The sequence below is a fragment of the Dipodomys spectabilis genome, unplaced genomic scaffold, assembly GCF_019054845.1.
Source record: "Dipodomys spectabilis isolate Male_0828 unplaced genomic scaffold, ASM1905484v1 ptg000147l, whole genome shotgun sequence".
NCBI classification, from domain to species: domain Eukaryota; kingdom Metazoa; phylum Chordata; class Mammalia; order Rodentia; family Heteromyidae; genus Dipodomys; species Dipodomys spectabilis.
The window spans coordinates 9,587,279-9,603,797 of record NW_024870824.1 but is presented as its reverse complement, the minus strand read 5'-3'; the positions used below and the strand labels follow the sequence as shown (position 1 = coordinate 9,603,797).

Below are 16,519 nucleotides of genomic sequence, written 5' to 3'. Positions count from 1 at the left end.
GTGGGATTTCTTTTTTTTCTTTTTTTTTACAGGAGTGTTTTTTTTTTTTTAACTTTCTTTTTTTTTTTTATTGTGAAAATACTGTACAGAGGGGTTACAATTACATGGGCAAGATAGTGAGTACATTTCTTATCAAGCATTGTAGCCTCCTCCTTTGTTTACCCTTCCCATCCCTTCCCATCCTCCCTCACCCTCCCCACCCAATCCCCCCCCCCAAGTTGTAAAGTTCGTTTTTGACATGACAACTTGTACTTCTCATTGTTGCAACAGGTCCACCTGTATCCTTATTTAAACGACTTGTTTTTCCCCTTCCCCTCCACAAATTATACCGACATCAAATACAGTGAAAGCAGGGCTTATACTGTGGGGGAGGGACATACAAAGCAACGAAGAAATAATCTTATAAATGCATTAGAAACAAATGCATGAAAGAAAAAAAAACATTTAAAGCCGGGCGCTGGTGGCTCACGCCTGTAATCCTAGCAACTCAGGAGGCTGAGATCTGAGGATCGCGGTTCAAAGCCAGCCCGGGCAGGAGAGACCGTGAGACTCCTATCTCCAATAAACCACCAAAAAACCGGAAGTGGCGCTGTAGCTCAAGTGGTAGAGCGCTCGCCTTGAGCTGAAGAGCTGAGGGACAGCACCCAGGCCCAGAGTTCAAGCCCCACGACCGACAAAAAAAAAACCAAAAAACATTTAAATACATATCTTAGGGTTCATTTTCCTAACATCACTTTATCTGACCTTTTCTGCTTGACTCATACATATACTAGATATTGCAAATAAGGGAAATCATGGGACCTATGTTTCTTTGGGCTTGGCTTACTTCACTTAATATAATTTTTTCCAAGTCTTTCCATTTCACAACAAATCCTCAAAGAAACAACTGCCCAATAAATAAGTGGGCTAATGACTTAAAGAGAAACTTCTCTGAAGAAGAAAGAAGGATGGCCAATAGATACATGAAGAAATGCTCAACCTCCCTAGCCATAAAAGAAATGCAAATCAAAACAACATTGAGATACCACCTCACCCCAGTTAGAATGGCTAAAATCAAGAACTCTAATAACAACAGATGCTGGAGGGGATGTGGACAGAAGGGAACCTTACTTCATTGTTGGTGGGAGTGTAAACTTGTTCAACCACTTTGGAAAGTAGTATGGAGGTTCCTCAAAAGACTCCACATAGAGCTCCCCTATGACCCAGCAGTCCCACTTTGGGGCATTTACCCAAATGTTTACAAACAAGACCACACTAAAGCTACCAGCACAACTATGTTTATTGCAGCATTATTTACCATAGCTAAGATCTGGAACCAACCCAGATGCCCCTCAGTAGATGAATGGATCAAGAAAATGTGGTATATATACACAATGGAATTCTATGCCTCCATCAGAAAGAATGACATTGCCCCATTTGTTAGGAAAAGGAAAGACTTGGTGGGATTTCTTTAACATGTGAAAAAGCAGTTTTGGTGGCCGGGCTAACCTTGTCTGTTTCTAACAATAGGGAAAGTTCAGAAGTCTGTGTGTCTGTACAGTGTCTGTACATACTCAATATTTAAACAGCCCTAGAGGTCATAGGTGACACAGAGTATAAGGCATTCCAACACTGGGAATGTGCTTTGCTGTCATTGATCGAGTGCCTCCTGTGTATAAAAACCCTACACAATAAAAAAGTTGAAGGTAAAACATGTTTTCTCTCCTGTCAGAAGTTCAGCAAGGGGAGAGACAAGCCAACAGGAAGGAATGATATAATTGCCAAGCAAAACATGCCTTATGTGTCCAGGAAGGAAGGAAGGAAGGAAGGAAGGAAGGAAGGAAGGAAGGAAGGAAGGAAGGAAGGAAGGAAGGAAACAAGGAATGTAAGGAGGGAGGAAGGGAGGGAGGGAAAGAGGGGTTGGCTTTAGTGTAGAGGTGACATTTAACATAGGCCCAGGAGGATGAGGAGAATTTTAATAAGAAGATGATAAAGGCCTTCCAGACTCAGGGAACATCATAAGCCAGCGTGGGAAGACATGGAGTTCTTGTTGCACAACTAGGAAGTGGGACAGGCTAGAGTGGGAGATGACTCCTTTCACCCAGCTTTGGGGTGATTTAGATGTTTGGCTAAGGTTTTTAGAAAGTGAGACTTGAAGGCAGCCCTCAGGGTGAGGGGGGGTACACTGGGCTGGAGCTGCACTGCTGGGGGATAGGAAGCCGGCCATGGAGCTCTAGCATCAGGCTTGCTTTTTGTAGCTTAGGAAAGTGTGACCCTGTCCTGACTCCCCCGTGCTGAGATTCTCTACCCTTTCTTTCTCCTCCTGGTCTTCCTCTTCCTCCTCCTCCTCCTCTTCCTCCTCCTCCTCCTCCTCTCTCCTCCTCTTCCTCTCTCTCTCTCTCTCTCTCTCTCTCTCTCTCTCTCTCTCTCTCTCTCTTCCTTGAGTTAATCAGCTGCTTTGGGGGGGGAGTCCTCTAGGTACTGTGGGTTATGCTCCATGGTGCTGCTCTGTCCATTTCTCTCTTCAGGTTCATTCTTCTCCTCAAAGAGACTCCTTTCCTTACGCCCCCCCCCCCACACTCTTCTGTAGGGCCACACAGTCTAGCTTCTCTCCAGAGCTGCCAGGCAGTCAGTGGATGGGTGACTTCTCTTACTTGTCACACTGAGCTCAGCATTTGCTCTGCTTTGAGCTTCTTCATTCTCTCAGCTAATAGCACTCCATTCCTTCCTCCTCTGCCCCTGAATTAGGTCAGATTGTTCCTACACCAAATTTCCTTCATCCTCCTTTTCACATGACTTTAGAGCCATCCTTCCCAGTCTACTGCCATAGCCCAAGCTTAGCATCTTTTGTCTATCGAAAGACAGACATCACTGGGCATTGGTGGCTCATACCTGTAATCCCAGCTACTCAGGAAGCTGATATCTGAGCTCTCCTGGTAAGGAAAGTCCATGAGACTCTTATCTCCAATGATCCCCCCAAAAGCTAGAAGTGGAACTGGGGCTCAGAGCATGAGCATTGAGCAAAAAAAGCTAAGAGATAGCACTGAGGCCCTGAGTTCAAGCCTCAAAACTGTAATAAACTATAGTAAAAAGCTAGACACGTGTGAGGACAGGGACTGGCTAGGATAGAGGGTTGGGAAGGAAGCCAGCAGACCCTGGCTGAATTAGCATGGATATTAAGCAAGGTCCTAAAGACGAGCGAACTTTTCAGAGACAGAAATACAGTGCTCTTGGGTCTCTGCCCATCCCTACCAGACACCAAGATTTTCATATAAAATGTTTCCACAGTATTTTCCAAATTCCCCTTCTCAAAAGCTCTGCCCCAGTTCCACTCTTACTTGCATGCAGATAGAAGTCTGACTCTTTTGAAATGGAAACAGCATCCTTTAAGGTCCTCCACGAGCCAACTTCAGATCAACTTTTGCTAACCCACAGATCCACACAAACTCCTTTGTGTAAGATCCCAGGCCACTCCTGCCAGGGAAGGTGCCCTCTGCTTGCCCATCCTGGGCCTCCATTCATCTGATTCCATTATTCAGTGCCCACCTGGCTCCCTCTCCTTCCTCTTCCACCCCCAGTGCCTGGCACTTCCTTCCCAGCACTCTGTAGAATCTGATGTGGTTTTCTCATTTAGCTCAGATGCTCAGAGAGCATCTTCTTCCTCTAGAATAAGCCTAACAATAAAAATAGGGCTCAAGTTAGGGCTGAAATTAGGAGATGCTATGGAATATATATATAGTGCTTGGTTCTGGGGCTTAAATTCAGGGTCTTGGCACTGTCCCTGAGCTTTTGTTCTCAAGACTAGTGCTAGTGCCCTACCACTTGAGCCACAGTTCCACTTCTGGCTTTCTGGTGGTTAATTGGAGGTAAGAGTCTCACAGACTTTCCTACCTGTGCTGGCTTTGAACCTCGATCCTCAGATTTCAGCTTTCTGAGTAGCTAGGATTACTGGTGAAAGCCACCAGTGCTTGACTTTGGTGAATATTTTATTATTGTATACCCAGGTGCTATGCTGTGTCCTTTGTATGTGTTATCCCATTGCATCCAGGTCCCAGACTCTAGGCTAGGAAGTATCAGTTGCTTGCTTTCATAGACGAATAAACCAAAGTTCAGAAAGCAGAATTCACTTTCTGGATTCAAATCCAGAAAGCTTTACTTTATTCTCTTATTATATTTGTCCATGTTCATTCAGGGGGCAGGAGCCTAATGAAGAGAAACAGGAAAACCCAGGGCAGAACTGTCCCCAGCCAGGCTACAAATCAGTCACGGAGACCTGACAAATGCAGATCACTAGTGGCCACATCTCTCGCTTATTAACATGCATGTGGAGGCCAGAGTTTCCTAAGGAAAAGTAAACATCTTTGGCTTTCAGTAGCAAATGATTGGATGGCAGTTTGTTGAGTTGAAACTGGTTGGCTCTGTTTTGAGTAGCCTGCCTTATCACAGGGCCCAGGTGGATCTGGCCTCTCACCACTAAGTGCTTGCCTTCTACGCAGTGGCCACTGTCTCTGAGAGGTGTTACAAGGCACATCCTTAGGCTAGACTTTCCTTAGGTCCCCCCACATCCCTTCCCCACAGGCAGCCCTGGTGGGCTGCAGACAGACCTTTGTGAACATAAGTACAGGCAGGCGACATCCCAAGTCAGCAGGAACAGGGCTGGATGGGAAAATTGGGAAACAGAAAGGGAAGAAGAGCTGGATTCAGACAGGCCAGTAGGGTTCTCCCTCCATTCCTTCCTGAAGACATACAGGAGAGAGATGGGAATCGAGCCCTCAGAAATCCTGGAGGAATGGCGCACAGAGTCTGAGCCTCTCAAGCCTGTCAGGACTGTAATATGGGCCAGTAGCAGTAGGTGGGCAGCCTGCTCCTCTCTCCATACTCTGGGAGGGAGTAAGAGGTTGGTGGCAGCTGTGGTTTGATGAGCTCCACCAAAACTCATGGTGGAATATCAGCCTCACCAACCCCACCCCCCCAACCAGGAGGTATTCAGAGGTGAGACCAGGCAGGACCTGCAGGGGTGACTGGTTCATGGGGGCCTGGATGTGAATGATGGGTGTGTTGTCTCTAAGGCAGGTCAGTTCTAAACACCACTTTGGCTCCTTCTCCAGTACACTTCCATCTCCCCAGGTGATTCCCTGTACCACCTTCAGACTCTGACAAGACCAAGCCCTCCCTAGATGTGGCTGCTCAACCACCATCTCTCCAACCTCCAGAACCCTGGGCCAAAGAAACCCAGTCAGTGGTACTCAGTTATCACAACAGAATACAGACTCAGACAGTGGCCTACCCTGGCCTTATTTCTTTACTTGGTTTAGCATGTGTATAGTGCAGATACGTTTGCATGCCATGTTGTTCTCCATATCTTGGCTTAATCTCCATATTTTAGGGCACATGCCAGAGGATACACAGACAGACAGACCAATGAGTGAGTAATGTGTGTCTGGCACACCATGCTTTCTAGACTGATTGAACAATGCCCCACTGCTGCTGGACCTTATGAAACCCTATACCACCCCCATCCACCCCCAGCCACTACACTGTGCTAGGTAGGATATGAATTTTTTTAAGGGGCAGAAACAAATTTTGAGAAACTGGGACTTATTTGACTTGAACATCAAAGATAGATTCCTATTCCACAGCTCCCCAGGAGACCTTGGATGCTGGACCTACAGATCCAGCCCTATGGTAACAGGACTTCAAGGTTAAGTTCCATTTGACAAAGGCTGAGACCACTATCAAACTGAACTAAGGCTAGAGTGGCTTGTGAGACAGTGGCACTCCATTGGTAGTCAAAAGTTGCCGACCCAAGACTGCATTTTCCTAGCCTTGGGTTTAGTGCAGGGAGGTGGGCCAGGCAGAAAAGACAGACTGCAGAAGTGGGGGTAGAAAAGGGTTTGCAGACAGCCAAACTGGAAAAAACATTGCTCCATCTTCATCATAAGAAATGACAAGAAAGACCAGGAGGTAAGAAAAGAGCAGGTGAAGCTGTCTACTTGGGCTCCTCTCCCAGACTCTAGAAGAGAAGTTCATGGCAAGGCTGGGGAGAAAGCCCGAGCAGTACTTTGCGCCCTGGAGGACTGTGGGTGAGAAGGGTCTGCCAGTGTCTGAGGACACAGGAGGCTCAGAGAGCGTGAGTTCCCACCTCTATTGGCAGTGCTAAAGACCACCTCGAGAGAGGTGAGAGGCGTTGAGGGGAATCAACCCATTCTTCTCTTTAGACTTTAGCGTGTTCAGAAAGTTCTGACCAAGACAGGGATATTTGCTGGAGGAGATGAGCAAGAGTACAAAAGGAGACAGGAAGATGAGACAATGAAGGAGGCTCTGTTGGGGGAGACCTTGGGACAATCATTACCAGAGAAAATGCCAGCCAAGATTTGTGGTAGGCTTTTCCAAGGTGGAATGAGCCAGCCCTCTTTCCAAGGTAAACATTTCCTCAAGTAATACATCCACTAGGGAGCTGGCCTGGGAAGGGAGGATGGTGGGACAGAAGGGGGAGGGGAGGGGTGAAGGGAGGAGTGAGCCAGGGGTGGGGGAGGGGAGGGGTGTGGAGCTGGAGGAGCTGTGTCCCAGGTACTATGGCATCACATAAGGGCTGATTTGGTTCTGAGGGTGCTTCTCATGAGAGCCCAGGCTGTGTGGTAGGGCTTTGAAAGTCCTTTTGAAATAATAATAGTAAACACTTATCATAGGTAATAAGCACAATTTTTTTTGGTTGGTTGTGGGGCTTGAACGCTGGGCCTGGACACTGTCCCTCAGCTCTTCAGCTCAAGGCTAGAGCTCTACCACTTGAGCCACAGCACCACTTCCAGTTTTCTGGTGACTTATTGGAGATAAGAGTTTCACAGACTTTCCTGCCCAGGCTGGCTTTGAACCATGATCCTCAGATCTCAGCCTCCTGAGTAGCTAGGATTGCAAGTGTAAGCCACTCGCGCCAGACAAGCACAATTTTTTTAGATAATTTGTATCGGCATCACGATTGAACACTTACGCAAGCACCTCTGTGCTAAGCATTTTTTAATAACTGAGATGAGATCGGATTGTTGTTCCTATTGTAGAAAAGAGGAGACTAAGGTCCAGAGAGGTAAAATCATCCAACCCAGGTGTCCCAGAAAGTAATAGCAAAAGCAAGACCTGCCTTCAGCAGGGCTGATCCCAGGGCCTTGGCTCCTACCCTTCAGGGAAAAGGCTTAACCAGTCACCACTCACTGGATGCTATCCACTATATTTTATCAAACCTAAGGTACTACGTATATTGTGAGAAATGCCATCTTTTGTGAGCTTTGCCATTGTTTTTTGTGTGCTGTCCAGCCTAACGTGGGAGATGCCAGCCACAACAACACAGGTGTCTGAAGTAATGAAATGTTTTAGGTGTCATTCTGGGCTAGGAGCTCTGAATCTTAGTGACAGTTCATGCCTGCAGTAGCCCTCATTGTCATCTGACTTGTGCAGAAGAGGATAAAGTGGAGGTCTTAACACAGTGGAGTCTGCACTCATGATTACCTGGGCCTGTGCTGTGCAGAAACTCTCTGTCCTTAACCAGGCTACACTGCCACTGGGTCATCTGTTATTTGTTCTTCCTGCTAGCTGTCCCAAACATAAACACCAGAGTCCAAGAAAAAGGAAATCTTCCCCCAGGCCCCTGCCTCACAGAGCCCGGCCTCTCAATCTCCACACTAAGACTCAGGCATGTGTCCTTGCTTGTGAAGCCAGGCGACCCTTTCAGGCACATCTCAGAGGTCCGTTCCATAAGCTTCCTCCATCAAGGTCTTTCTCTGACCCAAGTCTCCCTTATCCCAAGCTCCATGGGTGATCTGTGCCAGGTTTGTCAGCATCATCCTTGACCTTGAACTTTACTCTTCCCACATTTCCCTTGCCTCTGCCCATATGTCCAGCCTCCTAACCCTTCCGTGTCACCACGCCTTCTTCAAAAGCCTTATTCACAGCTTAATCATTTCCTAGCACTGCTCATGCCCCTTTCTCAGGAAAGATTTCCTAGATGCCCTACACTTTAAGAGAAAGTATGGGGCAAGCACAGAGGTAAAGCACAGAGATCACCATGTAGGAAAAAGTCAATTGGCCACGTTCTCCTTTTGAGCCCAGGGCCTCCACCATCCACTGTAGTCTGGGGCATGGACGAGCTGCCTCTTGGCTGCTTACTGGCGTTGTCATGGTCTATCTCCTTGCCCTCTGCCCTCCTGGCTGGTCTCCTACAGTTTTCCATAATGAAGGAGGCAGTCATAGTCGATTAAATCTTCCCCATCTCTCAGACACCCCTGCTCTCTCCCCTCCCAGCCCCTGAGTCACTGTTTCCCGCCACACCTCTTCTGAAAGCCGAGAGATGAAGGATGGGACTTGGCACTCTCGTCTCTTGATTTTACTCCCTGTTTCAAGGAGACTTTCATATCACAACTTGGGAACGCTTCCTAACTGGCAAAGGCAGCCCATTGGAAATGCCTGTTTTCTGCCTGACCTCCTCCTCCTGGTCCACTCTCTTCAGAAACTCCTCTTGTGTCCTTCACATGGCCGTCTAAACTCAACCCATCTTCTCCCAAAAGCCAAGAGGAATTTTAAAACCACTTGTAGTTTATACACGTATATCTATGTCATACTGAATGTTAGATTCTGCTTGCTTCAGCATTCAAAGCATGAGATATGCTCAGTAGAGCTTTCCTTGGTTCTAAGATCCCTCTGGGGCTCATGCCTGTAATCCTAGCTACTCAGGAGGCTGAGATCTGAGGAGCTCAGTGCAAAGCCATTCCAGACAAATTCAAGAGACTCTTACCTCCAATTAACCATCAAAGAGCTGGAAGCAGAGGTATGGCTTAAGTGGTAGAGTGCCAACCATGAGAAAAAAAAGCTAAGCAAAAGGCTTGGAGTTCAAGTCCTAGCACGAGTGTGCATGTGCCCATGCATGCATGCATGCACACACACACACACACACACTGCCCTGATCCAGATATGTCAGCTGTATTCACTCACATTCTCAACACATGGACAAGGCTGAAGAAAATATGTGCCAAGGTCTGGGGTACAGATCATAGTAGAACTTTCCTAGTATGACCAAGGTTCCTTCCAGCACCGCAAAGAGATAAGAAAAGAAGACATTATGTGCTGAGTGAGTAAACAAGTAACTGGCAGTCATCCCTGAGTTATGTGTCTATTTAGGATGGGAGCTCCATGAGAGTATCTATTGGTTCAACAAATACTTACTAAGGCCTTATGATACATTCAGTTCCATAATAAGTATGATGGATATAACAAAATAAAAATACCCTAGCCTCTTGGAGCAAATCCTCTAATGGAAAATGCCATTAAAAATCATTATATTGTTGTCTAACAATATACTGGAGACAATCTTGAAATGACAGAAAGCCAAGCATTTGGGAAAGGGCTGGGAATGTGGCTTAGTGGTAGAGTGCTTGCCTACCATGCATAAAGCCCTTGGTTCAATTCCTCAGTACCACATACACAGAAAAAGCTGAAAGTGGTGCTGTGGCTCAAGTGGTGGAGTGCTAGCCTTAAGCAAAAGAAGCTCAGGGACAGCGCCCAGGCTCTGAGTCCAAGCCCCAAGACTGGCAAAAAAGAATTTGAGAAAGAGAGAGGCAATTACAGAATGAGATCAGCATTTCACAGCTCTACTGAAATATAACTCAAAGACTATACAGATCATCCATTAACACACATAATCTAATAGCACTGAGTTCTGCACAGAACCAGGCAATTATTTCCACTGTTCAATTTCAGGACATTTTCAACAACTTTAAAGAAAGCATTTACTACTTCCTTCCTACCTCTAGCTTCTGGCAACAGGGAGTCTGGGTGTCTATGGATTTGCCTGTTTTGGACATTTTATATACCTGGGACCATGTGATGGGATGCCTTTGTGACTGGCTTCTTGCTCATCACCTAATATTTTCAAGGCCTATCATGTTGCAACCTGTATTTCTCCCCTTTCCACGTTGACTAATCCACTGCATGAATGTACCACATTTAGCCATTCATCACTGGTGGATGCTCAGGTTGTTTCTGCTTTTTGGCTGTATGAGTAATGCTATAAACATTTTATATGACATGTGCTTTCCTTTCTCTTGGCTATATACTTAGGTGTGGGCTTCTTGGCTCATATAACTCTGAGCTGTACCATTTGAGGACTTTTCTTAAGTGGCTATGACATTTTATCTTCTCACCAACAATGGATGGATGGCCCAGTTTCTCCATATCCTTGCCAACACTTGCTACTATCTGCCTTTTTCATTAAAGCCATCTTATTGGATATGATGTAATAGAGTGTGCTCCTGATTTGCATTTCCCTGGTGGCTAAAGATGTTGAACATCTTTTCATGATAGATGAGAGCAAGTGTATTCTACTCATGAGGCAGCTATTGACTGGGTTCCCGGCACAGGGCCTACATGCCTTAGCGGGTCTGCGTGGTTTTTAACTCCCATTTTTGTTTGTGCTGGTCTTTCAACTTGAACTCAGGGCCTTGGCACTTTTCCTTAGCTTTTTTGCTCAAGGCTGATTCTCTATCACTAGAGCCACAGATCCATTTCTGGCTTTTTTGCTGGTTAGTTAGAGATAAGAGTCTCACAGACTTCCTTGTCTGGACTGACTTTAAGCTGCAATCATCAGATCTCAACCTCTTGAATAGGCAGGATTACAAGTATGAACCACCAGTGCCCAGCTAAGTTTATTTTATTTGTTCTTCTTGTTATTGTTGTTTTGTTTGTTTGGATTTTTTTTTTTGAGACAAGATCTCATTGTGTAGTCTAGGCTGGCCTCAAACTGGTGATCCTCTTACCTCAGTCTCCTAAGTACTGGGATTGAAGTTGTGCACCACTAAGCCTGTCTTTGTTGAATGACCATCACTCAGGTGGAACAAAAAAGTATGAGAAGGACACTAATTCCATTAGCGGTGGCAGGCCTGCAAGAGGAATGGTTGTATGCAGGAAACATTTTGCAAATGTGGAACAACGTATCTTCTCCCACCTGTGCTGCTTGTAAACCGTGTTCCCTTGCCAATCCCCTTCTTAAAGCAGGACCAAGAAGCCTATCACTAAAGCCAGAGTAGAGAGGATACAGAATAGACAAGACAGTTAGCCTTTATGATCAAGACTTGTGGAGAGAAGATTAGAACAATGGCTTGCAGCCCCATGTGAAATAGGGAGGGCATGGCCCGGAGACAGGTGCTGGAGCCTCTGACACCTGAGGGAGTGGAGGCTTTGCCCCAAGGATGGGGCTGACAATGGAGATAGGATGCTGTGGTGGCGGTGGCGGTGGTGGTTGAGGGTGGGGGAGGCTCGAGTCCTTGGATTGGCCAGGAGAGCCAAGATTGAACGGGTGCTCGCATGGTGCGTGGGTACGCACTGCAGCAGTTCCCACGTGATGCTGATGCTGAGTGGGAGCCAGACGCCCCTATAGGGTGACCCTAGAGTGCAGTCAGGGGCAGACCTCCTTGTGGAGAAACAAGAGCCCACAGCCAGCAAAAGCCAGTCAGCCAAGGAACCGCCCTGGGGCCCAGCCCATGCAGGAGAAACCAGCAGCCCTAACTTGAGTCAGAAAGAGTCAAGGGTGGGCAGATGACGGCAGGAACGAGGGCCTCCATGGAGCCTGTGCAGTGGATGCCAGTTCTTCTCTTCTGGGGAGAAGCTGAGTGACCCCCCCCCCCACCGACTTCTCTAGCAGATGCTGCTCAGTGGGCCAAAACTGGAGGAAGCAGAGGTGAGTAGAGTGTGGGAATCCTCACGTGAAGGAGAAGGTGTCTGCAGCAAAGTCTTGTAAGGAAGTTCTGACAGATGAGAAACTAAAAGGACTAGCAGCCATGTTGGCAGGGGAAGCTGGTGCCCCCCCCCCACCCCCCCCCGCGGCCTGGCTCGCACTGGTGCCTCAGCAGTGAGCCAACTTACCCAGGCCAGGGAGACTAGGTCAGATTCATATTGCAGTCTGTGGCTTTTAGAACTGGCCCTCGAGTCAAGGAGCGTGGGGTATGGAGTGGCAAGCGGCTCTCCTTTGACTAGAAAAGGAGTCCAAAGTGCATGTCCTCTGTCGTCTTTGTCTGGGATTCTTTCAATCATGTTAGGCATCGGATGAGATGGGCTAAAGCAACGATGCCACTGGTAGCCCCAGACTTCTGAGCCTGCACGGGTCCTGAATCTTCCCAGCATCCCACTGATGGGGAGGTGGTAAGGTTCCTCAGGATCTGGTGAGTAGCTGGACCAGCATTTGTCTGATCTAAGGGCAGAACTGGACACTTACCACTGAGGGACATGCCATGTGCTCTGCTCAAAAGTGGCCCTTAGCCTAGAGCTCAAGCCCCACGACTGACAAAAAAAACAGAAAAGAGAGAGAGATCGAGAGAGAGATCTTTCATGCTATTGTTTTTAACATATTTATAAGATTATGTCTTTGTTGCCTTGTCCCTCCCCCATGGTACAACCCCTGCTTTCACTATATATGATGTTGGTATATGTGGAAGGGAAGGGAAAAAAACAAATTGTTAAAACAGGGATACAGGAGGACCCATTGCAACAATGAGATGTACAAGTCGTTATGTCGTAAAACGAACTTTACAACTTTGGTGGGGGGTCGGGGGGGGGGGGGATATGAAGGGGTGGGAAGGGTAAACAAAGCAGGAGGCTACAATGCTTGATAAGAAATGTGCTCATTATCTTACCCATGTAATCGTAACCCCTCTGTACAGCATTTTCACAATAAAAATATATTTTAAAAAAAGTGGCCCTTAGAAGTCAGGGGTTCTTGGCTTATGTCTAGCTACTCAGGAGGCTGAGATCTGAGGATTGTGGTTCAAAGCCAGCCTGGGCAGAAAAGTCCACAAGACTCTTTATCTCCAATAAACTACTCAGAAAAAGCCAGAAGTGGTGCTGTGATTCAAGTAGTAGAGTTCTAGCTGAGCAAAGGGAGCTCCAGGAACAGTACTCAGGTCCTGAGTTCAAGCCTGAGGACCAGCACCCCCCACCCCCCCAAAAAAAATTGCCCTTAGAAGTGAGGTGAGATCTGGTTAAGAAATTAAGAACTGTGATTGAAAACAAAAAAAAATCCAAAAGGTGTTTTTTATTTGTAAAAGAAAAATACACACCCATTGCTCAACAGTGAACATGGCTAAGTAGAAAGCTGGCTTGTGCTCAAGGCTCAGGAACGGACCCCAGCCATACTCCCAATAGCACGCGCAAATGCCAACAAACTCAAGGCTACCAGCATTGATGGTTAGGGACAGGACTGTCCTGAATCATTACACTCAGCTCAGCTCAAACAGCACATGCTTCCATCCACCCATCCACCAGCCACCCAGTCCTGCACTTCACAGCTTGTGTGTGAGGAACCACGAACCCAGAAGACCAGGAAACTCTCTCTCTCTGAGGAGCATCCCCAGGGCACAATGCATGCAGATATCAGGACAAGGTTCTCAGCATCCTGCCACTCCCCTTCCTTCAGCACTCAGCTTACATGAGCTCCTCAAGGAGTCTCAACTATTGGCCTTTATTCTCTTCCTGGGCCCCTTTATAGTATACAAGTACAAAGTGTGTGTGTGTGTGTGTGTGTGTGTGTGTGTGTGTGTGTGTGTGTGTGTAGTCTGTGGAACCCTGCTACCATGTAGTACCATTCACAGAGGGACTGCAAGCTAAGAAGTTCAGACTTTGACCTGTACAATGTGTGTGTGTGTGTGTGTGTGTGTGTGTGTGTGTGTGTGTGTGTGTGTGTGTGTGTGTGTAGTCTGTGGAACCCTGCTACCATGTAGTCCCATTCACAGAGGGACTGCAAGCTAAGAAGTTCAGACTTTGGCCTGAAGGCAGTGAAAAATAAGAAAACTATTTTTTTTTTTAAATCAAAGGCAAGGCATAATCAGATCCGTGTCTGGGAGCACATGGCTGGAAATAGTGTAGCCAAGAGAAAAGAACTAAAGTATCAAGAGGAAAAGAAGCAGCAATGGCCATAGAAAGAGTTGAGGATTTGTTGCCCTGCATCAAAACATTGATAGCTAGGAAAGTATAATGGATATGCAGGTGCCGAGGAAGGTGGGTACTGAGGCAAAGATGCTTTGTACCACTGCCCTGTGAGAACACCTGCCACCCTCCTTGGGCGTGCACTTGCAAATGTCTAAGGAGCTTTGGGGAAGTGGTGGGAGCTGCAAATCTGCCAATTGGAGCAGAGGTCCAGGACAGGATTGGGAACAACTGTAGACCTTGTGGCAGACAAGGACCCTCGGGGAGAACATGGACGTTAAGAGAGAATAGGGAGAACAATGGAAGGGTAACACTGATCAAGATGCATCATGCTCATAATCTGACTTGTTGAACTGAAAACTACTTAAAAGTTTTTAAAAATATCAATCTAGTCTGTGCAACACTCTTACAATAAAATAAAGTTTAAAAAATCAATCTAGAGAGAGAGTGAGGAGACAGAGACAGAGAGACAGAGAGAGAGAGGACCCAGCAAAGGCTTTCCAAGGGTGGCAGAAGGAAAGAGAGCGGGCAAACACTAGGAAAGTGCAGGGAAAGAGGCAGAAGGGTTGGGGAAGCAAAGAGAGCGGGCAAACACTAGGAAAGTGCAGGGAAAGAGGCAGAAGGGCTGGAAGCAGTGTTGGTGAAATGAGAGAGATTAAAATCCTGGGCCCACTGGGTCTAAGACTCCACGACTCTCTGGCTGATACTCAGCTTCTGCTGTGCAGCATAGCCAAAGCCAGAGTCTGGACCTGTGGTGGTTAAAAGGGAACCAAAGATGGGAGTTTGAGGATAAATTTCCCAATTGGTACAATCAACTCGATGAAGAGCAACATCCAAACTGGACATGGTAGCGCATGTCTGTAAATCCCAGCTACGAGAGAGCCCCAGGAACAGGTAAGGAGGATGCAGTCAGAGGCCAGTCTTGGATAAAAGCAGGGCCTTAATTGTAAAGGTCTGGGGGTGTGGTTCAAGCAGGAGAGTGTGTGCCTAGCAAGTGCAAAGTCCTAAATTCAAACCTCACTACCACCAAAAGAAAAGAAAATCTCTACAACCTACCTCACAACTTTAGGCCATTATAACCCGTTATGGGAAGAGGTTGTGGGCTGGCTTGTCTATGAAAACCCCAGTGGGAGTTGGGAGAAAGGGTGCCCCAGAAGGCTGGGGCTGAGAGACTGAGAGTCAGGCAGGGCAAGAGAGCCTCAGAAAGGTACGAAGGATTCTTATAGTTGAGGGGACTTAGAGAGGAAGGAAAACAATAGATATTTAAGGAGAATGACAAGATCCCCAAGTAGTCAGCAAATACATTCTTGCCTCATTTCCAGAAGCTTCAAAAGCGTTTTTTATCTAAATAAAAACAATACTACAGTAATGAAATTAACCTTGAGTTCCTCCTGACATAGCTTATCCATTTTCTGGGAGGAAGTATTTATATCTACATGGTCATCTGTGATTCTCAAATTCAGCTAGGAGATAATTCCTTGCATATGGTCCTAGGGCTTCCTCTTTTTCGTCTCATAAATGTACACATCTGTCTAGTCACGGCTTGTCATTTGCATGGCTGTATAATTTATTTTATTACTCCATTACTGATGTGTCAGTGCTTCCAAATGTTTGCTATGACAAATGGTACTGTGGTAAATCTCACACACTTGTCTCGGGGCACTTAGACCTGAGTCTTTCTGCAGGACAAGTTCTGGACTACTGGTCTTACAAGCCACAGGTTCTGCAAATAGTGTGCTGTTGTTAAACCAGCCTGACTTCCTGTAACAGACTGGTATGGAAGTGTGAAGAAGAAAGCTTGTACACCAAAAACACTTTTTAAGTATTCCAACCCGAGGACCACATCACCTTCATCACAATCAAGATGTTGTGGGTGACATATCTATGCTTAAGTAGCTCTTAAAGAAATGAGGTAACACTCCACCACTCTGGGCCTGACTACCTCCTACATCCACAGTCAAAATCTGAAGATGCTGATTCCCATGGACAAATTTCATCTGTTAAAAGGGAAAATCATTAACAGATGTGAGGGAGAGCCAAAGTTGAAATCCATTCCATGTTTTTAGACATGATTATATTCCTGGGATTTTGTATTTGATATGTGAAATCAACAATTTAATTGTATTTCCAGAAGGCCACTTTTTGGTAGAGTTGGGGAAAGTATACCTCTTTCCTGCAGAGAATAGATAAGGCACCACACTGCTTCCACAGCGCCCTCTTCTGTCCATGGGCTGCACTGCACCAGTCCCAGTCAAGTCTACTGGGACAGTCTGATTTCCAGTGTTTGGAAGGTGGATCTAGTTCTTCAACACTAACATCAATGAACCTTTGATTTCTTCTGCTGTAGCCACTGAAACCCCATGATGGTCTCTGTCAGCATTTACATTATGCTTTCAAGTGACTCAGGACTATGCATCCTTTTTAGGAATGATTCCTTGGTGACTAGAGTATTTTTTCCCAATACCTTTCTTAGATCTTAGTTAAGCCATTGGCATTCTGATTACATTCATTAACTGTTGGCAACAACATAATTTTGGATTAAATGGAAAAGCTAATTTTGAAGAAGCCAACAAAGGACAAA

General features: G+C 46.4%; 1 protein-coding gene across 3 annotated transcripts in view; it reads left to right on the top strand.

Moving 5' to 3' along the window:
- Positions 1-16,519, top strand: part of Fgf1 (fibroblast growth factor 1) — a 112,744-nt gene that overhangs the window by 27,882 nt on the left and 68,343 nt on the right. The window lies entirely within an intron of this gene.